Consider the following 26245-nt stretch of genomic DNA (forward strand, 5'->3'; position numbering starts at 1 on the left):
CTTTTCTGCTGGATGATTCCGTGGGAAATTTATCAGAAGACGGATGAGGAATGAATTGTCTCATTCCTAGTCATTTTCACGAACCGATTTTAGTCCAAATCTCCAGGAGCTAATTATGAATATAGTCCGGAGGATGATTCCATGTGTAATTAATTGCTAACATTGATCAGAAAGAACTGCCTCCTTTTTAGTAATTTCTACCAAATCGTCAACTGATATCTACCTCATCACAGGGAGCCAATCTGAAAGGCTTTTGGAGGATGATACCATTTGTCATTGATTATTAGCATTGATCAGTTATAACGTTCTCTTTTTTAGCAATTTTCACGATAAATCTCTGCCAAATGCCGCAGAGAGAATAGACTTGCTTTTTGGTGGATGGTTCCATGAGAAAGACCTCCGGATACCTGATTACTCATTCTGAGTAATTTTCGCAAACTGCTCTGTACCGTCTGACGAGAAGTGAATCCTCGGGGCTTTCAGGAAGATTCCCTCTCAAATTTATCTGTCGCACAGGTCAAAGATGAATTTCTCTAGTTTAGTATATTTCAAGAAACGATTTCTTCCAAATCACCAGCAGGGGATCGAAAAGCGTTTTGGTGAATCATTCGAGGACAAATTGATGACTAGTACTTGTCAATAATGTATGTCTCATTTGGAGTCATTTTCTTGAACAGATCTCTACCAAATGATCAGGCGAGATTTCGTATGGCTTTTCGAGGAAGAGTGCATGAGACATCAACGGCTACATCTGATTAGTAATGAATGTCTCATTTTTAGCAATTTACACTACCCATCTGTATGTGTGACTTGTTCTGTGTGTGTGCGTCGGTGTCGTGCTGTGTGTGTTGTCTTGGGTGGCCACACAGGGTAATGCACAAAACATTCCCCTCCTGGAGGAAGAGTGACACGACGTGGCCACTCAGGAGTAACACACAAACAATCCCCCGCCTCCCCCCCCCCCCACCCCTCCACCCCGGAGCAACAGTGATGTGTGTGGCCAATTCAGGTCATGCAGAAAGCATTTCCCTCCTGGAGCAACAGTGACACTGGGTGGCCACTTGGAGTAATACACAAATCATTTCCTCACGGAGCACCAGTTGCACAAACTGAGTTTAAGAATAATAATAATAATAAAAATAAACAAAACATAGATCGGTAGATTTTCAGTGATTAGAAGGGAGAGCAAACAGAAGAAGGCAGATTGCTAAGCAACTACAAATACGCACGCATACTGAGCCTAAGATCTTCAAGAGACTGGATTCAAGAAGTAATTTCCCCTCCTACATGTCTTTCGGCAACTTGAAAAGTTTCTGTAGCTTAGACTTCCCCTTGTTTCTCTTTACAGACTGCACTCCTGTTTTAGGCTCGACTTCCCCCTTCTCATTTCCTTTGTCTCTTCAGGTACTTTCAGCAGCCTTTCTACTGCCCTGCATGATTTTCGTCCGCTCCGACTTTTCCATGGCTCCCGAGACCTCCTTTGTGGGAATGCACACCTACCCGTGTCCTGTGAAGGGACACGGCACGAGGAGAGAAGAGCAGAGAAGAGAAAGAGAGAGTTGGCGAACACAGGAGAGAAAACAGAGAAACATGAGAGCAAGGCGAGCAACTCACCACCTGGAGTCATCCTCTTGGATCCAAGCTTCAGTTGTGGAGAAGACACCGTTCCTGACCAGAGAAACGAGCAGCCTCTGAAAATGGGACCTTTTCTCCCTCGCAACCACAGCTGATCAGGAACCTTTTCTTACAAACCGAACCCTAATGGACGGGGCTTCCCGACCCGGACTCAGGTGGGGCGTGAGCAGAGTCCTCACCAAACCAGATACTTCTCTCACCGAGACTGGCGAGAGCTCGGCTCCCAGATGGAGGGCTCTTGCCTGGTATTACCAACGGTCACAGGCTCGCTGCTCTCACTCACATTCCGTCGCATGAGGGCAGTAGACTCTGAGGCTTGACTTCTTTTTCCTTGCTACTAAACCCAGCCCAAAAGGGAAAAAACAAGTAAGTTACCATCTCAGTCGGCAACGTCTCGGAGGCTCCTCTGTTTGCCTCTCCCACACGGCGGGGATCCGCCCTCCACTCTCCTCCCATTCCACCTTGAGCATCCCAACCAAAATCTCCTTTTCTAACGGCACCCCACAGAGTCACTCTGCTCAAGAGACTCTGGCCCCTCCCCACCTTCATCCCCCCGAGCCCCGTCCCCAGCGAGGACGCCCACGGCCGCTGAGGAGGACGACAGCGAGTGCGGACGAGGAACTGGAGGCACTGACCTGGCAGCCAGGTCTGCAGAGGGCAGAGAGCGGAGGCCTGGTTCCGCCTCTTTGGAAAGAGGCCCAAGCGGCTCAGGCCCCCTCCTGCCGTCTTCCCCTCCGGCGAGAGCTCCGGCACCATTCCTCGCCAGAGCCGCTGCGAAAGCCGAGCCGGAGCCCTCGCTCCACAGCGCTCGACATGTTGTGGGTCGTCTTGTGTTGCGTGTGACATGTTGTGGGTCATTGTGTGTTGAGTGAGTGTGTGTTTGTGAGAGGTTGTGGGTCGTGTGTGTGATGTTTTGTGTGTGATGCTTTCCGTGTCGCGGTGTGTGTGTGTGTGTCTTTGTCGTGTGTTATTTTTGTGTGTCGTGTTCTGTGCCCTTCTGTGTCATCGTATCGAAAAGCATTTTGGTTAATCATTCGAGGAGAGCTTTAGCACTAGTACTTGTCAATAATGTAAGTCTCCTTCAGAGTAATTTTCTTGAACCAATCGCTACGAACTCACCAGGAGAGAAGCTGGATTGCTGGAGTCTTTACCACTAGGGATTTGTAAAGAATGATTTTCTACCTTGAGTGATTTGGACGAACCGATCTGTTCCAACGCACCAAGGAGGAATGCCTTTGCTTTTCTGCTGGATGATTCCGTGGGAAATTTATCAGAAGACGGATGAGGAATGACTTGTCTCATGCCTAGTCATTTTCACGAACCGATTTTAGTCCAAATCTCCAGGAGCTAATTATGACTATAGTCCGGAGGATGATTCCATGTGTAATTAATTGCTATCTTTGATCAGAAAGAACTGCCTCCTTTTTAGTAATTTCTACCAAATCGTCAACTGATATCTACCTCATCACAGGGAGCCAATCTGACAGGCTTTTGGAGGATGATTCCATTTGTCATTGATTATTAGCATTGATCAGTTATAACGTTCTCTTTTTTAGCAATTTTCACGATAAATCTCGGCCAAATGCCGAAGAGAGAATAGACTTGCTTTTTGGTGGATGGTTCCATGAGGAAGAATTCAGGATACATGATTACGAATGACGTTCTCATTTTGATTAATTTTCGCAAACTGCTCTGTACCGTCTGACGAGAAGTGAATCCTCGGGGCTTTCAGGAAGATTCCCTCTCAAATTTATCTGTCGCTGCCAAGGTTCCTCCCCCACTCTGAACTCTAGGGTACAGATGTGGGGACCTGCATGAAAAACCTCCTAAGCTTATCTTTACCAGCTTAGGTCAACACTTCCCCAAGGTACAAAATATTCCACTCGTTGTCCTTGGATTGGCCGCTACCACCACCAAACTAATACTGGTTACTGGGGAAGAGCTGTTTGGACGCGTCTTTCCCCCCAAAATACTTCCCAAATCCTTGCACCCCACTTCCTGGACCAGGTTTGGTAAAAAGCCTCACCAATTGGCCTCGGTGACTACAGACCCAGATCCTTGGATCTTAAGAACAATGAACAATCCTCCCAACACTTGCACCCCCCCTTTCCTGGGAAATGTTGGATAAAAAGCCTCACCAATTTGCATAGGTGACCACAGACCCAAACCCTTGGATCTGAGAACAATGAAAAAGCATTCAGTTTTCTTACAAGAAGACTTTTCATAAAAATAGAAGTAAATAGAAATCAAGAAATCCCCCCTGTAAAATCAGGATGGTAGATATCTTACAGGGTAAGGGATAGCTCAGTGGTTTGAGCATTGGCCTGCTAAACCCAGGGTTGTGAGTTCAATCCTTGAGGGGGCCATTTAGGGATTTGTGGCATAAATTGGGGATTGGTCTTGCTTTGAGCAGGGGATTGGACTAGATGACCTCCTGAGGTCCCTTCCAATCCTGATATTCTATGATTCAAAAACATAGAGAACCCCTCTAGGCAAAACCTTAAGTTACAAAAAAGATACACAGACAGAAATAGTTATTCTATTCAGCACAATTCTTTTCTCAGCCATTTAAAGAAATCATAATCTAACACATACCTAGTTAGATTACTTACTAAAAGTTCTAAGACTCCATTCCTGGTCTATCCCCGGCAGAAACCAGCATATCGACAGACACACAGACCCTTTGTTTCTCTCCCTCCTCCCAGCTTTTGAAAGTATCTTGTCTCCTCATTGGTCATTTTGGTCAGGTGCCAGCGAGGTTACCTTTAGCTTCTTAACCCTTTACAGGTGAGAGGAGCTTTCCCCTGGCCAGGAGGGATTTCAAAGGGGTTTACCCTTCCCTTTATATTTATGACACACCCTTTATTCCATAACATAATTAAGGAAAGGTTTCAGAGGAACAGCCGTGTTAGTCTGTATTCGCAAAAAGAAAAGGAGTACTTGTGGCACCTTAGAGACTAACCAATTTATTTGAGCATGAGCTTTCGTGAGCTACAGCTCACTTCGTGAGCTGTAGCTCACGAAAGCTCATGCTCAAATAAATTGGTTAGTCTCTAAGGTGCCACAAGTACTCCTTTTCTTTTTATAATTAAGGAAAATATTTCTCAATGAACTCTTCGTAAAAGGTCAGAAACAGCCAGTGTCCGCATCATGCTAAGGGCATTGGTATTTTCTTTAAATTTGCCAGACCAACCTAACTAACATCTAACACACATTTGAACCTCTTCTTTTCACACCATTGCTCATCCTCAGGCTCTGCTTTGTCTCCAGACAGATCCATTCTCTTTCAGAACGGCCTTCCTCTTTCCATCTGTTTTGTTCATTGACATGTTGGAGTAAACACTCCCCTTCACTCTGTTCTCAGACAAACACTAGTATTAACTGTTTGATACTGATGGGTTTAGAAAGCGTTTGTCGAGTGGAAGATGACATTTGTGGAGGATTGTTCCCAAGATCCAGTACTTTGTGTTCCAACATCTCCCAGCTTCCTTGGTGAAAATAAGACCAAGGTTTCCTTGCAATATAGAAGAAGAAAGCAGCTTTTCACCCCAGATGGGACTTGGACCCACAATCTCTGGCTTAGGAAGCCAATGCCTTATCCATTAGGCCACTGGGGCCCTGCTGCATAAGTGAAGGAGGGATGGAAATTCCCTCTCATAATTGCACATTCCTCACATTCACTTGGAACCAAATACTCCCTTTATGAACTTTACATAACTGTCTGCATCCCCTGGCTGCGAGGCAAAGGGGCAGGTCACTGACAGAGCTGAGCACCACCTTTCTGCCAGCCATCTTTAGAGAAGAACCCCACCCTAGAGTCACACCTCCCTCCTCCAGCACCTCCATGTCCTGGCTCTGCGTGCCAGTAGGATGATTAGTGGGCAAATCTGGGGCTGGAAGGGGGGTCAGGTCAGCCTGTAAGGAATAACCAGGTGGGGCAGACCCAGGGGGAGGCTGTGGGCTGCTGTACAATTGGATCAAGTGACAGCTGGCTGAGTTCCAGGAGATGAGGCTGCAGCTGGACGATTTGAGCAGGATCACCAAGTGAGGGGAGGGGCGGCCTCCCATGACATTTTTGCGGCCTGCAGTGAATGGAGACAAAGCAGGGGGATGCAGGGACTCAGGGCAGGACCCGCAGATCTGGTAGTGCAGGGCTACAGTTGATGGAGGAGAGAGAGTCCTGCAAGAGGAAGCAGCCGGAGGGAAGCAATAAGTGCAGAGTGCTAGCCAGCCAGCTGAGAGTCACAGGGGTCCAGAAATGGAAATGCTAGCAGGTCCCATGGTGTAATGGTCATCACGCAAAACTCTGAATCCTGCGATCTGAGTTCGAATCCCAGTGGGACTTCCTGGGTCTATGTTGGTTTGCTGCAAAGCCTTAGAGTTTAGGGTGCTTGGTTTCCGTGTCTCTGGGTGAATCAGAGTGAATTTTTTCCCTCTTCCTGGGCGACTGATGCCCACTGGAGATAGGTCTTTGGTCCAGCTGGTTCAAGGGTCTGGCCACAATAAGTTGGGGCCCTGGAACTTAACAGTCTGGTTAGAGACACCTGAACATTGTGTTTCTCGCTGCTTCACCTGATGCTTACAAGTTTGGTCCTTGTACCTGCAGTTGCCAACCTCTTCCTCTTGCCCACATGGCGCTTGAATAAAGGAGTGCCAGGGACAGGCTTCATAGTCAGGGCTAGGCAGGAGGGAGGAAGTGTCCCAGGCTGGAGCCCAGCACATCTCTCCTCCTCTGGGCACCTAGAGCAGAGGCGGCTGGTGCTGACAGCTCCAAGGGAAGGCTTAAAAGGCACAGAGCAACCGTGGGTGGGGCAAGAGGAGAGGAGGAACATGCCTATGTGTGGCCAGCAGATAGCCACAGAGACAGACAGACAGCCTGCTCCCTGCTCCCTGGCATGCCGAACCCTCACTGAAGGCCACCCACAGACCAGCATTCTCTCTGCGGCCAGCATCACAAGGTGGTAGGAAAGCAAGGCCAGCCCCCCAGTGAGGCCTCTGACCGTTCCCACTCAAGGGGTCTTTTTGGCAGTGACGCAGGAGATATTTCCCCAAGAGGCTGTTCCCCAGCTTCTGAGAAGCACCCAGGGCTTGCTCTTGTGGTGGATGGGTGAATACATTTAGGCGGCCAGGTGAGTTCAGCTGGATGCACATAGAATCACAGAATCACAGAATATCAGGGTTGGAAGGGACCTCAGGAGGTCATCTAGTCCAACGCCCTGCTCAAAGCAGGACCAATCCCCAAGTAAATCATCCCAGCCATGGCTTTGTCAAGCCTGACCTTAAAAACTTTGAAAGAAGGATATTCCACCACCTCCCTAGGTAACGCATTCCAGTGTTTCACCACCCTCCTAGTGAAAAAGGTTTACCTAATATCCAACCTAAACCTCCCCCACTGCAACTTGAGACCATTACTCCTTGTTCTGTCATCCGCTATCACTGGGAACAGTCTAGAGCCATCCTCTTGGGAACCCCCTTTCAGGTAGTTGAAAGCAGCTGTCAAATCCCCCCTCATTCTTCTCTTCCGCAGACTAAACAATCCCAGTTCCCTCAGCCTCTCTTCATAAGTCATGTGTTCCAGTCCCCTAATCATTTTTGTTGCCCTCCGCTGGACTCCTTCCAATTTTTCCACATCCTTCTTGTAGTTTGGGGCCCAAAACTGGACACAGAACTCCAGATGAGGCCTCACCAATGTCAAATAGAGGGGAACGATCATATCCCTCGATCTGCTGGCAATGCCCCTACTTATACATCCCAAAATGCCATTGGCCTTCTTGGCAACAAGGGCCCAGTGTTGACTCATATCCAGCTTCTCGTCCACTGTAACCCCTAGGTCCTTTTCTGCAGAACTGCTGCCTAGCCATTCGGTCCCTAGTCTGTAGCGGTGCATTGGATTCTTCCGTCCTAAGTGCAAGACTCTGCACTTGTCCTTGTTGAACCTCATCAGATTTCTTTTGGCCCAATCCTCCAGTTTGTCTAGGGCCCTCTGTATCCTACCCCTACCCTCCAGCGTATCTACCTCTCCTCCCAGTTTAGTGTCATCTGCAAACTTGCTGAGGGTGCAATCCACACCATCCTCCAGATCATTTATGAAGATATTGAACAAAACCGGCCCCAGGACCGACCCTTGGGGTACTCCACTTGACATCGGCTGCCAAATAGACATGGAGCCATTGATCACTACCCGTTGAGCCCGACAATCTAGCCAAATTTCTATCCACCTTATTGTCCATTCATCCAGCCCATACTTCTTTAACTTGCTGGCAAGAATATTGTGGGAGACCGTGTCAAAAGCTTTGCTAAAGTCAAGGAACAACACGTCCACTGCTTTTCCCTCATCCACAGAGCCAGTTATCTCGTCATTGAAGGCAATTAGATTAGTCAGGCATGACTTGCCCTTGGTGAATCCATGCTGACTGTTTCTGATCACTTTCCTCTCCTCTAAGTGCTTCAGAATTGATTCCTTGAGGACCTGCTCCATGATTTTTCCAGGGACTGAGGTGAGGCTGACTGGCTGAAGTTCCCAGGATCCTCCTTCTTCCCTTTTTTAAAGATGGGCACTACATTCACCTTTTTCTAGTTGTCTGGGACTTCCCCATATCACAATGAGTTTTCAAAGATAATGGCCAATGGCTCTGCAATCATATCCACCAAATCCTTTAGCACTCTCGGATGCAGCGCATCCGGCCCCATGGACTTGTGCTTGTCCAGCTTTCCTAAATAGTCCTGAACCACTTCTTTCTTCCTAGAGGGCTGGTCATCTCCTCCCCATGCTGTGCTGTCCAGTGCAGTAGTCTGGGAGCTGACCTTGTTTGTGAAGACAGAGGCAAAAAAAGCATTGAGTACATTAGCTTTTTCCACATCCTCTGTCACTTGGTTGCCTCCCTCATTCAGTAAGGAGCCCACACTTTCCTTGACTTTCTTCTTGTTGCTAACATATCTGAAGAAACCTTTCTTGTTACTCTTAACATCTCTTGCTAGCTGCACCTCCAGGTGTGATTTGGCCTTCCTGATTTCACTCCTGAATGCCCGAGCAATAACTTTATACTCTTCCCTGGTCATTTGTCCAATCTTTCACTTCTTATAAGCTTCTTTTTTGAGTTTAAGATCAGCAAGGATTTCACTGTTAAGCCAAGCTGGTCGCTTGCCATATTTACTATTCTTTCGACGCATAGGGATGGTTTGTCCCTGTATCCTCAATAAGGATTCTTTAAAATACAGCCAGCTCTCCTGGACACCTTTCCCCCTCATGTTATTCTCGCAGGGGATCTTGCCCATCAGTTCCCTGAGGGAGTCAAAGTCTGCTTTTCTGAAGTCCAGGGTCCGTATTCTGCTGCTTCCCTTTCTTCCTTGAGTCAGGATCCTGAACTCGACCATCTCATGGTCACTGCCTCCCAGGTTCCCATCCACTTTTGCTTCCCCTACTAACTCTTCCCGGTTTGTGAGCAGCAGGTCAAGAAGAGCTCTGCCCCTAGTTGATTCCTCCAGCACTTGTACCAGGAAATTGTCCCCTACACTTTCCAAAAACTTTCAGGATTGTCTGTGCACCGCTGCATTGCTCTCCCAGCAGATATCAGGGTGATTGAAGTCTCCCATGAGAACCAGGGCCTGCGATCTAGTAACTTCCATGAGTTGCTGGAAGAAAGCTCGTCCACCTCATCCCCCTGGTCCGGTGGTCTATAGCAGACTCCCACCACCACATCACCCTTGTTGCTCACACTTCTAAGCTTAATCCAGAGACTCTCAGGTTTTTCTGCAGTTTCATACTTGAGCTCTGAGCAGTCATACTGCTCCCTTACATACAGTGCAACTCCCCCACCTTTTCTGCCCTGCCTGTCCTTCCTCAACAGTTTATATTCATCCATGACAGTACTCCAGTCATGTGAGTTATCCCACCAAGTCTCTGTTATTCCAATCACGTCATAATTCCTTGACGGTGCCAGGACTTCCAGTTCTCCCTGCTTCTTTCCCAGGCTTCTTGCATTTGTGTATAGGCACTTGAGATAACTCGCTGATCATTCCTCTTTCTCAGTATGAGCCAGGAGCCCTCCCCTCTCGCATGCTGCTACTCGTGCTTCCTCCCGGTATCCCACTTTCCCACTTACCTCAGGGCTTTGGTCTCCTTCCCGTGGTGAACCTAGTTGTGAAGATGCTGTTCCCTCACCTGGTTCTTAATCTGAAGGCTGAAGTTACAATTCCCTGTTCGGGTGCTTGGGGGCTCCTCTTCAACAGTACAGCACACAATCCGCTTAAGCCCCAACCCAGTAATCTGGGGAAACTAACCAGGGCCACTGGCTGCCTCTAAGAGGCAATACTTTCCCCACTCACCAGCACTGAGTGGAGAAAAGAAACTTTAATAAAAAGGATGAAAATCACCTTGTCTTAACTTTGGAAAACACCACAATCAGGATTCATAACACGACACTATGAGCAAAACACCTGCCCACAGTACGCCGGGCAGTGTCCTTTTGCCTTGGGCTCTGAAATCCAGAGACCACTGCACCTCACTCCCAGCTGCTGTCCTGGGTCAATGAAAACCCAGAGATCACCTCTCACCTCCTGGGGGGAAAGCCCCTTTCTCCCTCCCCTGTCTGCCCACATTGCCGGTCACTTGACCTTCCACCCTGTCACTGCTCTGCTGACATCCCTCTCTCCTCTGGGATGTCTTGCAGTCTCACTAAGAGTGGTTCAGGTTCCCTAAAAGTAGCGGCCACCAGAGCCCGAACAGTAGCCCCATCCCTTCCTCTTGAAGCCACGCACCTGCATCACCCCTTCTCCCCAAGGCCCCACTCCTGCGCTGACTCTTCCCCCCAAGACCCCACCTCCCGATCACTGCTCTCTACCCCCTCCCCACCCTCCCTCACCCTTATGGTCGTTACAAAGTGGTAAGGCAGAGCCCTCCCATTTCTAAAAGTCCTGGGGCGTTGTGCCCCCCTGTTCACGCACCCCTGGGTCCCAGCGCTTCACACAGCTCTCACTGATCTCAGCTGTTAGCGAGGGAGCCTCACGGCTCGCACAGACTCGGCAGTTTCCTGCCTGAGAGACTCTGTCCCAAAGCAGGACTAATGCTTAGACCTGGTTCTCGGGGATTTCAGATCTGTTGATCTGCAGCAAGGATCTCCATTGAGTCTCAGTCAGCTCTGGTATCGCACAGAGAAGAACAAGAGGGTCAAATGGTGCCAGGAACCCTTCAGAAGAACCCACCCCACCAAGGACCAACACTTGTCTCCTCCTGCTCTCAGCTCCACTGAGAAGTTTTGGGGGGGGGTCACGCCTCGCCTTTCTCACCCTAGGGGCCTGGGAGAGCAGCCATAGATAGGTGCCCCAGTGGCGCAATTGGTTAGCGCGCAGTACTTATAGGGCAGTGCTGAGAGGAGCTATGCTGAGGTTGTGAGTTCAAGCCTCACCTGGAGCACTGGTTTTCATTAACCAGATGGCTTCACCCACTTGTTTGTTTGGCCCTGTGGAGTGTAGAATGCCAGCCCGGGGGACACTGAGGATGAGGGAGGATTCAAAAATGCCCCTTTCAATTATTCCCTCCCCTCCAGAGTGCAGGTCAGAATCTACAATCCTTTCTCCCCCACCAGCCGCTGTGCCAGGATCCCACAAGCAGAGCCTCGAGTCCTGTGGATCCTTGACGCCTGGGGAGGGAGAGAAGCAAGGTAGCCATTTTGTTGGAGGGCTTTCTCTTCCCCTGCCCTCTTCCCCAGTTCTTGTCATGCAAGCAGCAAGCAGCAAAAGACCAGAAGTCTGAAGTGCAGACAATGTGATGTTTCCTGGGGTTAGTTTCCAAGGAAGCATATTCTGAAGCCCTTCACACCACTGGGGCTTATCTCTATACACCGATAGACTCTGTTCCCCAGTGTTCCCTTCCCAGCTCCGACACTGCAAAGCGTTTACCCCGCGTCCCCCTTCCCAGCTCCGACGCTGCAGAGCCTTTCCTGTGTCTCTGTTCCCTGTTCCCATTCCCCCACTTCGCAAACATGATTCCAATTTCCACTTCCACTTCCTGTTTGACTCCAGATTATATGGTAATATTCTCAGCTATACCTTAACCAATCATTTTACTGAAATGTAATTAACCAATCCTAATATATTGTAACATAATTCTCTAACCAATTATATCCCACTACACTAATGAACTTACACATAGCAAAATTAATTATACAACAGTCAGAAACAATTAGAGAACCAGACAGATTGACAACAGAAAAGTGGGGGCCGTAAAGATAAAACATATTGAAATGAGGGTTTCACAACCACAACCACTGAGAAGGGATTTCTTGTCGGACAGGAGGCTCTCTTAAGATCTGTTTCTGTATCTGGTGGTGATGGGCACTATCAGGACAGGATCGTCTTCCTAACCGCCCAATACCACCATATTTCAATGGGACGGGTTGGGGATGTGAGGATGTGACCGTTTGCTTCCCAGTTTATGGCTGCCCCTGCAGCTTAGCCAAAGGCCTTAGCCTAAGAACCCAGCCTCAGACTCTCCTGGGGAGAGAAGGCCCGCACACAGGCAGATTGTGATTTTGGTTCTTTGTTTTGTACCCCGTAACTAGCTAAGTGATGAAAACACACAGTAAAAATACACTGTGATAAAAAAAAGCCTGTACTCTTAAAGTATAGGCTTTACAGGCAGGCCTGAATATCTCTATTCTAACAAGGATCTTTGGGAAATTAGCCTTTGCTGACAAGGTTTGTCTCTGTTCCTATTTCACCTTCCGGTGTTATGCAGAGGGATCTTTGGCATATTTTTGCGAGCTTAATAACTATCTCCGAAACTTTATTTACTCAAACTTCAAAATTGGTGTCACCTGATTTTTGCATCGCCCTGTGAAAAAACAGCGGACACGTGGGGCTTTCTACAGGGTGTCATGATGCTAAAGTTGGGGAATTCAATCGCTGTACTCGTGTGTGGGGGGGTGTTTCTCCACAGCTGACTCAGAGCTTCCAGCCTCGGGCTGCCCCTGCCTCACTGCCAGGCACACCGGGCTGTTAGCTGCACCCACTGTCCTTGCCAGGGGTCCCTGCTGAACCCTGCGGGTGACTCTGCAGGTGGAGAAGGGGCTGTGTAGCAATGTAGAGCAGGTGCAGGAAGGAGCCGGGGTCACTATTCAAATTCTGAATTGCACAATTTTCCAAAGTTGGGAGTGTCCAAAACCAATTCTAACGGGAAGGCGAATGCAGAGCAGTTACACTGGAGGGGCCCAGACCTGCAGTGGGGGCACAGTGGAAATTAATAATGGGAAGATCATTTGTTAAATTAGTCGTCACTGACAAGATTTGTCTCTGTTTCTATTTCAAGTTATGGTGTTATTTAGAGGAATTGGTACATATTTTTACTGTAGTAATTAAACCGTTAATTTTATTTAATCAAGCCAAAAACTTTGCGTCACTTATTTTTTCTCTCTCCTAGCAGGAATGAATTGAATTTTGTGACATTCTGGAAAGTGCAAAGAGATTAACTGTGGGGAATTCAGTCTCTGTGTTTGTGAGCTGATGTTTTCCTCTCACAGGTCAGTGCTTGCATGGAAATCCTAAGAGGGATCTAAGGGCTGGTGTATGCCTGGCACTTAACTGGCAGAGCTACGTGTCTCAGGGTGTGAAAAATCCACACCCCCAAACCAATATAGTTAAGCTGACCTAAGCCCTGGTTAGATAGAGCTAAATAGAAGGAAAAATTGTTCCGTCAATGTAACTATTACAGCAATGGGAAAACCCCTCCACTCGCTGTTGCAACTGTCTACTCCAAAGTGCTATCGCAGTGTCACAGCAGTGTTTTAAGAAGTGTAGACAACCTCAGAGTGAGACCAGATCTGGCTCCAGTTCACATGCTGCGGCACTAAGGTTGCAGTAGTCATAATGTTCTTGTTCTTCCATCGTTGGCAGGATTTGAACCTGCGCGGGGCGACCCCAATGGAATTCAAGTCCATCGCCTTAACCACTCGGCCACAACTACATGATGTATGGCTATTTCACTACACTATGATTCAGTTCTCACAGAATTGTCACTTCAAATTGCTCAGATCCACTTCCCCAGCACACTCATGGCTGTGCATTAGTGTAAGTGTGTCCATGGCTGAACAGCGAGAATTCCCGCCCATTTCCCTTCCGGCTGGAGCACAATGAGAGTGTGTTTGAGTTAACGACATTGCTGTAGATCATTGTTCATTCCCTAAAATGACAATTCAGACAGTCCCTTTCCTATTCATATCTCCAGCACGTCATTCCAATAGCAGGGGTCAGGATTTCTCTGGGGCATGGACATTTTTCAGGGGATTGGTGCATGAACTCAGCCTTGCATTCCATCCTTGATGTTTCATGGACTAACAAGAGCAGCATAAAGAAAGAGCCGAGCCAATATTTCCCTGTCAGGGATGCAGGTGGCCACATCCCCTCTGTCTGACCATTGCTATTGCAGGAGAGAAGGGTTCACTGGAGTTGAATGCCCTGGCTCAGACAAGACACATAGGGAGGTTTTGCTGTTCATGGATCTGTGCAAAGGAAATTGTGTCTCTGTGTTTTCCCCAGTGACTCCTACATCCCACCCCCAACATCTTCTGCATGAACGAGGATGGGTCATTCAGAAAATCATCTTGTTTGGATGTGAAGATGTGAAATGATGGGAAAATTGACCGTTCTTCCTAGTTTAAATTCTGTAACTTCTACATTGGACAATAATACTCAGCTCTTCACTGGCCGTATGAGGTCCGGGGCTGGGGAAGGAATGTGTTCGGAGACATGACTCAGCATGACAGACTCAGGGTTCTGGATCCAACCCAGCCAGCAAAGCACTGACACATGGAAAGGAGGTGTCCACGGATCCCATTCGCCACCACCGCGCAATGGGAGCTGATGTTCAGTTCCACCATGTCTCCGAAGTCCTTTCCGGAGTCACTGTCTCTTGAACATCCCATTGGGGCGGCTGACCCCCCACAGTGATATCCTGCTCCGGCTACAGATTGCATGGCAGCTCCACAGTCCAGATCCCCAGTGGGATTTAGTGGTCTGCCGTATGAGAGACAATAACTCCACCGGAGAACCACAAATGTTCAAACTATAAAAAAGTGACCTCTCCATTAAGGCCACCTCACTGCTGGGGACCGACACCAGGATAGGGCTGACACTCAGAGGAGCTCTGCGCTTCTGGTCTCCATGGAATTATTTGGGCATTAAATCTATCAGGATGATGGGTTCGAGTTACCTGTGCCCTGTTCCTTTAAGGCATTGGAGCAATGCTGGGGAGATTGAAGGGCACGGAGCTGGGGAGCAGTGTGTGCTACAAGGAAAGTTGTTGTGCTCTGGTGACACAGAGTGGGTGTGGAGGTTTTGTAAGCCGTGGGGTTTGTATACAGATAAAGTTTACTAACCCACAGGTTCAAAGCTGTTCCTGCTCTGGGCTAAACAGGGCAGTCTTTGCTGAGAGTGTAGCTAAGTAGGTAAATATTTGCCTTCAGGGCAATGGGTTCCTAGTTCAAATCCAACTCCCTTTAAAAACTTTTTCAAATGAAAATCAATTTCCAGACCCATCTCCAGTGTGTTCAGAAGTCCGCTGAATGGGGATGCTTGAAATGAATGAAAACACTCAGCAGTTCCCCTTGCGAATGTAGAAAACCAGCAGAGCAGTCCAGCAGCTGAAATCCGCTCCAGTCCTCGCGTCTCCAAGAGGGACACTCTGTATTTGGGGCATGTGTGACACCTCTGGGATGATGACAGGTGAAAAAATGCTGGATTCAATGACAGCTGAGACCACAGGAGGGGAAGGTGAATGGCAGCACCGCACAGGGTCATAACACTCAGACCCGGGGCTTCACTGTCGCTACCCCTGTGTTTGCCCTCATTTATATCCTAAGAAACACACCCTTCCCTCTCCCCCACACACTGTCATACCCAACCTTTTCCCCTGGAGCCCAACCCAGCCCTGCCCTACCCCTCTCCCACACACACACCATGGGACACAGCCTCTCCGTGACTCACCCAGGTCGGGACTTGCCTCTGCATCACCCCAACAGGGGAGCAGAGAGCCTGAAGGGCCACAGGAGACAGATGGAGATCGGCCAGAATAGAAAAGACTTCAATTTGCTTCTTCAGAGTCTCATTAACCTCACCCAGGAGAAGTTCCAGCACCGGGTGGGCTCAAAGCACCAACCTTCCCCTCAGCAGCAGAAGGTGGGAACCAGCTCGATCACACAGAAGGAGGCTCCCCACCTCTGCTGCTGCTGTCCTGCAGCCTTTCATATGGATTTGTTTTAGGTAGTGCAACCCCCCTTGCCCCCAATCCATCCATGGAACAATGAGACTGGGGACTAACTGTGGGTTCCAGTGGTGCAATGGGTTAGCCCACATTACCTAGAGAGCTGTGCTGTGTAGAGTGATGTTTAGGTTATGAGTTCAAACCTCAACCGGAACACCAACTTTCTTTAAGTGAGTGGCTTCTGCTAATCATTTTGCCCTGCGGAAAATACAATTCAAACCCAGCAGACACCGAGGTCCCTTCCTTTACCGAGTGCAAGGCAGATTCCACACATCCACAAGGCTCCGCTCTCCACCCGCCACCTGTGTCAGGAGGGGTAAAGCCGATCCCAGAGCTCTGCCCATCCTGTGATTCTTCACGCCATGACTCCTCCTCAATCCTTGATCCCCAAACCACCTTTGTGCACTCTTCTGTTTTGTGCTCTTTGTTTACGAGTTGTTCTCTCTTGGGACTGACAGAGGCCAGACAGAAATCCATCTTCTCCAACCCATCCTCATCCAAGTCTAAGATATTGCAGCCAGTATAGGTAAGCCAGGCAAGGTGGATTGCTTTATCTTTTGTTTTATGTGAATTTTCCCTGTGTTAAGACGGAGGTTTATTCCTGTTTTCTGTAACTTTAAGGTTTTTCCCAGAGGGGAATCCTCTGTGTTTTGAATCTGAATACACTGTAAAGTATTTTCCATCCTGATTTTACAGAGATGATTTTTATCTTCCTTTTTTTCAAATAAAATCCTTCTTTTAAGAACCTGAGTGATTTTTCCATTGTTCTAAGATCCAGGGGTTTGGGTCTTTGATGATTTTGTAACCAATTGGTAAGGATATTATTCTCAAGCCTACCCAGGAAAGGGGGTATGTAGGGCTTGGGGGGATATTTTGGGGGAAGACATCTCCAAGTGGGCTCTTTTCCTGGTCTTTGTTTAAAACGCTGGGTGGTGGAAGCATACCGTTCAAGGACAACGCAAAGTTTGTACCTTGGGGAAGTTTTTAACCTAAGCTGGTAAGAATAAGCTTAGGGGGTCTTTCATGCAGGTCCCCAAGTCTGTACCCTAGATTTCAGAGTGGGGAAGGAACCCTGACAGCTAGAATGGATGCACCTGGAGCTCATGCCCTAGCTTTTGTGATGCCCAACCCCCAGCTCCTTCCCAGGGCTCTAGCTGAAGCCAGAGCATTGGTCTGAGCGGCCAAGAAGAGGTTTCAGTCCTGAAGAAAGCAGGACTTTCAGCACAAAGGGAAAACTGCACAAGCCCATCAGCGAAGGGACTTGCGCCCTCAATTGCCTGATTGAAAGTCAGACGCCTTATCCATTACACCACAAGATAAAAGCCTTTCCAAGCACTTCTTTCGAAAAGGTGGACACTGTGTTTCTTGGGTCAGCTACTGAGGGGGCAGAGACTCTCTGGGCACAAGAAGTCGAGTTCCCAGCGAGACGTGAGACTTAATTCTATGGAGCCAGATGCAGGACTTTGGAAAGGAGGCTTAGGCATGGGGGGATTGGGGTGCAGCAGGCGGGCCGGCTGTCTAGGTGTCCTGAGGTGCAGGAGGGAGGAAGAGGAGGCGGAATCGGCAGTGGGCGTGGAGAAATAGAGGACGGGGAGAGGCTCTCAGCAAGCCTTCCCAGCTCTGTCCATAGAGCATCAGGCTCTTAATGGGAGGGGCCAGGGTTCAAGCCACGGTCCAGGCATTCAGCTCTTGAGTGCCAGGAGCCAAATCATTCCTGGTGCTGTCCAGAGCCATGGTTGGGAAAGGGAGGCTGAGACTTGTACACCCTGCTCTGTGGCATGGATCCTGGTAGCTCAGACTCAGGGAAGGCTTCTGTACTCAGAGGTGCTGACTTGGAGACTTCCTGGGGCTTGCTTGATCCCTGCCCCCACCCCTGTCCAGTCTCTTGCCATGCCGCCCTATTTCTTCCTCTCCCCAGTCCTCCCTCATACCTGATCACTGGCAGGGGGGAGAAGCTGAAGGAGAAGAGGAGGACCTTGTGGGCCAGGCCTGCTAGCAGGTGGGAGGTGCTGGTGGGGATCTGGCTGCCAGTGGGAGCTGAGCACCTGCTTTTTTATTTCTGTTCGTGCTGCAGCCCCATAGCACCCAGGGAGTCGGCGCCTCTGGCTGCACTGACGGCTCCTTTCACACTCTTGAGGGAGGAACAGAACCAGGGTTATGGCTGATCTATGGGGCAGGGGGCGTTAGGTGAGTGGCAGAGGCTTCAGGTGCTGAGAGTTTGCCTGACACCTCAGGGGCACAGTGTGAGGTGGTGTCCCAGGGATCTCTATGAAAGGAGCAGAACAGGATTTACTTGGGGTGGGGAGAGAATTGAGAGCATCTCAGGGGTTGTAGAAAGTATAGGCCGGGTTAGAGACTGGCTGTCATAAATATAAAGGGAAGGGTAAACCCCTTTAAAATCCCTCCTGGCCAGAGGAAAAATCCTCTCACCTGTAAAGGGTTAAGAAGCTAAAGGTAATCTCGCTGGCACCTGACTTAAATGACCAATGAGGAGACAAGAGACTTTCTAAAGCTGGGAGGAGGGAGAAAAACAAAGGGTCTGTGTCTGTCTGGGTGATGCTTTTGCCGGGGATAGACCAGGAATGGAGTCTTAGAACTTAGTAAGTAATCTAGTTAGATATGCGTTAGGTTATGATTTCTTTAAATGGCTGAGAAAATAAGCTGTGCTGAATAGAATGGATATTCCTGTCTGTGTGTCTTTTTGTAACTTAAGGTTTTGCCTCGAGGGATTCGCTATGTTTTGAATCTAATTACCCTGTAAGGTATTTACCATCCTGATTTTACAGAGGTGATTCTTTTTTTACTGTTTCTTCTATTAAAATTCTTCTTTTCAAGAACTGAATGTTTTTTTCATGGTTCTTAAGATCCAAGGGTTTGGGTCTGTGGTCACCTATGCAAATTGGTGACGATTTTTACCAAACCTTCCCCAGGAAGTGGGGTGCAAGGGTTGGGAGGATTTTGGGGGGAAAGACATTTCCAAACAACGCTTTCCTAATAAAATAAACCTGGATAAATGTTTGGTGGTGGCAGTGGAAGTCAAAGGGCAAAGAGTAAAATAGTTTATACCTTGGGGAAGTTTTAACCTAAGCTGGTAAAAGTAAGCTTAGGAGGTTTTCATGCAGGTCCCCACATCTGTACCCTAGAGTTCAGAGTGGGGAAGGAAACTTGACACTGGCTAAAACACAGGCCTCGCTGTGAGCAGGATTCAAACCTGCGCAGGGGAACCCTATTGGATTTTGACTCCAATGCCTTAACCACTCAGCCATCACAGCTGCGAGCACACTAGTGCTTCAATGCCACAGAAACTGGTAAATAATCTCAATGCCCAGGCTTGACGTCATCTGAAATACAGAATTCCCACAGCAAACCTGGCTCCGAAAGCACAGGGGGGATTTGAGGTTTGTTCTCTTTGCTTTGCCATGTGCAGTCGCACACAGAGGGCTTTCAAAAGTCTCCCCTCCCACAAAGCGGGAATGGGAAATGATTCTCAACTTGCAGCTTGATGTGAATGAGGATGTCTGGACCACAGGGCCCGGGACTGACCTGTGCTAGAGAAACCAGTGACACATGGAACCATGGAATAGCAGCAGGACTGTGCAGAAAAATGTCTCACAAGAGGCATTAGTGCATTCGTGGTTTGGTAGCAGAAGCCACAGAGATCGGGGGGAGGTCTAGCTTTGGGTTCTGGCCAACAGAGGGATGAGTTTTATTGTCTCCAAATTTCAGTAGAAAAATTCAGACCCAAACTATGTGTGGTGGGGGTTTCTGTGGTTTGCATTTGGTTTGTTTTGGTTTTCTCATTTGAAATGTTCTTGATAATTTTGTCTGGGAAAACTGTTTGGACAAGGCCAAGGACAAGTTAGAACAATTAAAAATCTCCATTGGAGTGAGGAGGGGTGGAGATTTTCATGAGGGGAGTTGAGGCGATAAATGAGAGGCTTTTGCTCCAGCAGCAGGAGAGGCTTGGTAGGTTCATTTTTACCAAGTGAACCCCTCCCCCCCAAACACACACACACACACACACACACATTGCTCCCCTGCTGCTGCTGCCCCAGCTCAAACCCCACTGTCACCCCCAGCATGTGACCTACAGCTTCCTGCTGACAAAGCCCTTATATATCAGAGAAAAACTCCCCTAGGCTGCCCCTTCTCCCAGCTGAGCCCTCCCCGCACAGAGCCCAGGACAGCCCCGACCTAGCTGGATCTCGTGGCAGATGACCGAGGATGCACGTTGCTGATACAAGGAGCCAAGTGGGCACACACCCAAGCAATGTAATAACTGTGTCAGTTCCAGTGACATAACTGTGCAGTACAAACATTGCCTGAGTATTTCACTCCGTGCACTGAGATGGGAGCGTAAAACACCCACCCACCATTGAAATCCCCCAATTTACTATCTCTGCCCTTCCCAGAAAGTCATAAACTTCAGTTCTTTCTTGCTAGCAGAGGGGAAATTCAAGTGACACTTATGTTTACGACTGATTAAATAATGTTTAGAGTTTTATTAATATAATAGAAAAATTAACAGTAATTTCTCGACAAAACACCTCAAGGTGAAACAGGAACAGAGACAAACCTTGCCAGTAAAGTTTCTTTTCCACAAAGATCCTCAAAATATTCTTAATTCCCACCCCACCACCATAGGACATCTGTACAGGTTAAGTGCCCTGCATCCATCTTCCCATTAGAATTGCCCTTGTTGGACATTCCCAGACCTGGACATTGGTGAAATACAGAATTTGAGCAGCAAACCCAGCTCCCTGCACCAAGGGCAGGTGGTGGTGGTGGTGGTGTCTTCCTGTCACTTACTACTTTATAATACCACAGAGAAATATTTTTTAAAAGCCAAACCATCCCTGCACCATCCTCAGTCAGCCAATGAACAGGGAAAAGGTTACAGACAACAGAGACCTTAGAAACAGTTAAGTCACAACAAGCCCACCTCAGAAAGTGGTCGAGTAGTTAAATAGCCTGCTAATCTTTTGTCATCCTTGTGGGCAAGAGCTGCGGAAGCCCTCTAAAAGTCTGGGGGCCACAGGCACAAAAACTGTGGCCCACCCCTTCCCCCTGAGCTCCCACTCTCCCCCCAAGATCCCAACCCCACATCGCCCCATCTCCCAAGACCCTGCCCTCTGCCTGCTCCTCTCTACCCTCTCCTGCAGTCCCTTTTTCTTAGTGCTGGTAAAGAGTTGGAGGACATAGTCCCCCCCCTTTAAAAGTTGGGTGTCAGGCCCCACACCCTCCCCTGCCCTTTCCCACACCTCTGCTTCTGGGACTATTTTATTCTCCCCCATCTCTCTCAACCAACCTTTTCCATCCTTCAGCTCAGTGACAGTCCCACACTCTTTGCATCCTACACACAAAGATTCACACACAGACCTTGCAAGGAAAACCTCCCCAAGGAGTCAGAAGCACCTGAAGTGCTGGAAAATCAAGGAGAACTGACAGTGGCCCAGAGAGGTTCCCCAACAGATGAAGGGGATCCCCTGCTGCCCAGGGTCACCAATTGTAGGGAAGAACCAATTGGGTTTGCTTTTGGGAAGCTGCCAGGAATCAGATCTAAAATCATTTTTCAGTCTGAGATATGGTTACAGCATCCACAACCCCAGTGTCACAACTCTTGAAATCGTTTGGTCCTTATATTTTACCAGCCACAGAACTAAAGGGATTTGAAATAAACCCCTGTTCAGAGTCAATGAGGAGTGAGGGATCTTGGGGCTTTTCATTTCTTAGCCTCTGGCACCATCGCATGGCCATTTCAGTTTACTCTTTATAACAGTGCTCAGCACCCGTCGATCCTGCAGCCTCGGCCTGTCGATCCCGATCTCTAGGCCGCTAAAAGTCCAGCAGCACAGCGGGGCTCAGAGGCTGCCTGCCTGCCCTGACCCCGGGACCCTCCCAGACCAGGCTGGCTGCTGGCACATCTCTGCGGCCCATGGGGAAAGGGGAGGATGATGCAGCTCCACGCGCTGCCCCCACCCCCAGAACTGTCCCTGCAGCTCCCATTGGCTTGGAACTGGCCAATAGGAGCTGTAGGGGCAGAGCTGCAGGTGCGGGCAGCACATGGAGACCTGCTGCCCCCCTCCCTCCCAGGGGCTGCACGCACAGAGATGCCAGCAGCCAGCTGCTGACTGGGAGCCACCTGTGTTAAGCGGCTCCCAGCAGGAACCTGCACCCCAACTCCCAGCCCGGTGCTCCTTCCAGACCCCGCACCCCAACACTCTGCCCCAGCCCAGAACCCCTCCTGCACCCAAATTCCCCCCCCGAGCCTACACCCCACAGCCCTTCCTACACCCCAATGTTGCCAGCACCCAGTGCCAGAGGCAAGCAACAGCAGGGGTTCGTTGCCCGGTATGCATCACCCAATAATCACAACGGGGTGGAGAAGCAGAAAAGTTTATTTGAAGTTTCAAAGAGGTACAGGGAGAATAGAATCTGAAATCCTGCACACAGAGCAGGAAGTTACACAGGCTTTTATACATCCTTTCTTCAGCATACTTATCCAATAGCAAGCTGCCCTAAGTATCCATATAGCTAGCCAATCCAGTTACCAGCTAGTTCCCTTGTTCTCTGTACCATCTGTTAAACCATACATAAAGCTGCTTTATTCAGCATTGTTCTTCCATATCTGCCCTGTTTGGCCTTGTTTAGTTTCAGGCAGTCTGACTCTGCAACATATTGTTGCAGATCCTCAGCATAACTGCTGCGAGTGCCTCCAGGCGGGGGGCCAAGGACACTTGGGCCTAGTGCGAGGGGGCTTCATTGACACTCGTGGTCTTCCATCCCCTCGAGTTACCTAGTGGCCATGCCCAGTGTCCCCAACAACTCCCTCCTTTGAGAACACTCAACAGCCTTGGCTCTGAGTTTTCTCACTTGGGCTACTTATTTTTTTACAATAGGACTTTGCATAAGCACTTTGTGATAGCCCTGAAGAGAATGACTTATTAACTTTTGCAAAAGGGCCCTAACACATGAGACTGCACAGCACAATACCAGTAATACAAGCAATACAGGAAAGAGAAGTTTCAATAACAGGCTAAATGAACCACCCAGCCAAGACGACAAACCCCAGCCTGAAAACAAGGTTTGCAACCAATCGCTCTCGGGGGCATTATAGGCAACCTGTGCTCCGGCTCGGGCATGGGCCTCAGCCTGTACCACCTTTTCATAGATCTCATAACTGCTATCATTTACATATACACAACATCGGGGACCGATGAGGGCACAAACCCCCCCTTGGGATGCCAAGAGATAGTCCAAAGCCAGCCTGTTTTGGAGGGAAAATGTCCTGAGCTGCTGTACCTCTTTATTTAATGTTTTTACTGCTGACCCTAAATCACTAACCGAGTCCTCTAACTCTAAGTCAACTTTCTCAAGTACCATTTGCAGCCTTATAGTATAGCGGCCTATGCATGCCATGGCTGGCCCGGTAAACAGTGGTGCTGTTCCCAGTACAGAGCACCCTAGAAGCTTCTCAGTTGTGAGGGGATTTTTTTTTATATTGCCCTTTAATGCCGTAGTCAGTCGCCGCAGGGTCTTTTCTCATGACTCAACAGAGGTGTCTCGGGCATTTCTAATCTTTCCTTTGGGCAGTGTGGCAGTTATTGACAAATGAGGAACTCCATGAGCTATATAACAGCTACCTGTCCAGTTGGCTGGCAGCAGCTTGTAAGCCTTTTGGCCACATACAAAATAGTGACCCTGTAGGACCCCGTAAGGACTGTTTTTTAAGGGGATTCCAGGGATATTTAAGGCTGCTTTGGCTGCTTTTCCAAACAGTTTATATGCCCCTAAGGGGGCATCCCATCCTCCTGATTGGGTACAAGTGGGGGCGTTTCTAATTGTGCCGTCCAAATTACACTCGCCATAGGGGCCACTACAAACCCACCATTGGCTTGCTACATTGGAGATGTTAACTGGATGGCAAGTTATATTTCCAAACCTTTCTTTTGTGGTAAGATTATTCGTAAGAGTTTCCCTAAAAGGGGAGGAACCATTACAGCCACACTGTTGGCCTCCCCTCTTGGTCTTTATCCAATACCCATCAGCCCACTGTGTAATAACACAGGAGCTTTTTCCCACAGGACGCCCATAGGTATCAGATTGGTTTCAGGTAAAACATAACACTCCCTCAGTGAGTACTGCAACTGAAAACTCCTGGTCCTGATAGGTGGCTTGCTGTAAAGAGGTCTTGTTCCAGAACGGCGAGTCCGTTCTTTCCTGCTCTTTTGTGGTGGCTAATTCTGCTAGGGTCAGGGGCAGCATGTCAAGGGGCATTCCCGTTTTGGGGGACAGTGGAGGTGGAGCACATACCCAGCAATCAGTCTGGTTTGTTAAAGTAGCAACATGGTGCGCTGTGGCGGTTCAATACAAGACAGGACACGGCTTTAGGCAAGCAAGCAGGCTGGTCTGCTGATGGGATCCCCCTGTCAGCTTTTCCACCTCTTTTATTTCTCTCCCCCCTGCGCATCACATACCCCAACCGACCGCAAAAGGCATCAACAAAGGAAATAATATGACTTTGATTAATATTCCTATTTACTAGCCTCTATCTACTACAATCTTTATTCTCAGGCCTTGAGCTTCGGCCGAGGAAGCTTCCCACGGCTGATGTCCTTATTTTGACTTCCCAGATGGTCCATGTTTTCATGGTCCATGTCCTTGGATAGAACAGAGCAATGTGTGCATTGCTCCTACACAACAGTCAGGGTGTGCCCTGACTGTTTCCAGGTGCATGAACGCTACATGAACCCTTCAGTGCGCAAGTGAAACAAAGCAGTTATGCTCCCGATATGCACAATTTGGAAATAACAATACAGAGAATAACAATGTTACCCAATTAATTATTACCAGAGTCTTCCCAACCCAGGGTCGCCAGTACCTGGGTGGGCCCATTTTAGCATTAAGGTGCCCGCTATTTGTGTCTCTTAAACAGTAGCTTTAGCCCGAGATCGTCACTAGATGAGGAGTCAGCAGGTTGGACGGTCCACTGTTCCGCTGACGAGGGGGCGGGTACTGCCTTCAGACGAGAGTGATGGATCCAGTTCTTGTGTCCCTCGATCTTTGCCGCTGTATGGGAGATCAGCAGGATGGCATAGGGTCCTTTCCACTTTTCCTGGAGAGGCTCGTCTTTCCAGGTGCGAACAAGCACGGAGTCACCGGGCTGTAAGGAGTGGACGGGAGTGTCCAAGGGGAGAGGCTGGGAATCCTTGGTATACCTGTGAAGAGACAAGAGAACAACAGACAGGGAACACATATACTGAGACAAAAAACCATTACCCAGCTCCCATTCCCCTGACAGAACCGGGGTGCCATTCATAGGCCATGCCCTTCCAAACATAATTTCAAAGGGACTAAGCCCTAATCTACCCTTTGGGAGAACGCGGATATGGAGTAGGATGAGGGGCAAAGCATCAGGCCATCGCAGTGAGGCTTCTTGGCACACTTTTGAGAGATGCCGTTTAAGGGTCTGATTGATAAGCTCCACTACCCCACTGGCTTGCGGTCTCCAGGGCGTATGGAGTTTCCAGGGAATCTGTAAGGCATGTGAGATGCTTTGAATGATTTCTGACGTGAAGTGTGTCCCGTTGTCAGATTCCATCCACTGGGGGAGTCCAAAGCGAGGAATGATCTCCTTAACAAACTTGAGGGCCACTGTTCTGTCCGTGCAATTACGGCATGGGAAGGCTTCTGGCCATCCGCTGAACCGATCCACTATAACAAGGAGATATTTGAACCCTTGGGTCCGGGGAAACTCAGTAAAGTCTATTTGCCACACTTGTCCAGGGCCCGGAGTGGGTTCTAGGGCAGCTGGTGGCACAGGATATCCCAGTTGGGGGTTATTCTTTTGGCAGACTAAGCAGTCCGCTTGTACCTGGGCAGCCAGGGGTCAGAGTCCGGAAGTGATAAAGTATTTTCCCATTAGTTGGATAAGTGCTTCCCTGCCAGCATGAGTGGTTTGATGTAGTTTCTGCAGCACCGGCCGGATCAGGCCCTTTGGTAGGAGGACCTTCCCTTCCGGGGAATGGAGCCATCCCTCCTTTTCCCGGAGACCGAGTTTGTCAGTTAGCTGTCTCTCCTCCCCAGAGTACTGAGGGGTTGGAAGCTCCCCTCCTGATGGGATAAGGGCATGCATATGGGCGTTCTCAGTCTGAGGGGATGGCAGGGTGGCAGCATGCTTAGCCTCTCTATCTGCCCGGGCGTTACCTCTGGCCACATCTTGATCCTCCCTTTGATGGGCTTTACAGTGTACCACCACCACTTCCGAGGGAAGTTGTACGGCTTCTAGGAGCTGGAGGATTTGGGGCCCATACTTGACTGGGGAGCCTTGGGCTGTCAGCATTCCCCTTTGCTTCC

At 49.0% G+C, this 26245-nt stretch overlaps 4 non-coding genes across 4 annotated transcripts; 1 reads left to right on the forward strand and 3 right to left on the reverse strand.

Annotated features, from left to right (window-relative positions):
• Positions 1-5179: 5179 nt before the first annotated feature.
• TRNAR-CCU (transfer RNA arginine (anticodon CCU)) lies at positions 5180-5252 on the reverse strand. The gene has a single exon. It is a non-coding gene; the product is annotated as a tRNA-Arg (tRNA).
• A 5701-nt stretch (positions 5253-10953) lies between these two features.
• TRNAI-UAU (transfer RNA isoleucine (anticodon UAU)) lies at positions 10954-11047 on the forward strand. The gene is made up of 2 exons: positions 10954-10991; positions 11012-11047. It is a non-coding gene; the product is annotated as a tRNA-Ile (tRNA).
• Positions 11048-13512: 2465 nt separating this feature from the next.
• On the reverse strand, positions 13513-13594 carry TRNAS-UGA (transfer RNA serine (anticodon UGA)). The gene has a single exon. It is a non-coding gene; the product is annotated as a tRNA-Ser (tRNA).
• A 5485-nt stretch (positions 13595-19079) lies between these two features.
• TRNAS-CGA (transfer RNA serine (anticodon CGA)) lies at positions 19080-19161 on the reverse strand. The gene has a single exon. It is a non-coding gene; the product is annotated as a tRNA-Leu (tRNA).
• Positions 19162-26245: the final 7084 nt, after the last annotated feature.

Source organism: Caretta caretta, chromosome 22 (genome assembly GCF_965140235.1).
Source record: "Caretta caretta isolate rCarCar2 chromosome 22, rCarCar1.hap1, whole genome shotgun sequence".
In the NCBI taxonomy this organism is placed as follows: domain Eukaryota; kingdom Metazoa; phylum Chordata; order Testudines; family Cheloniidae; genus Caretta; species Caretta caretta.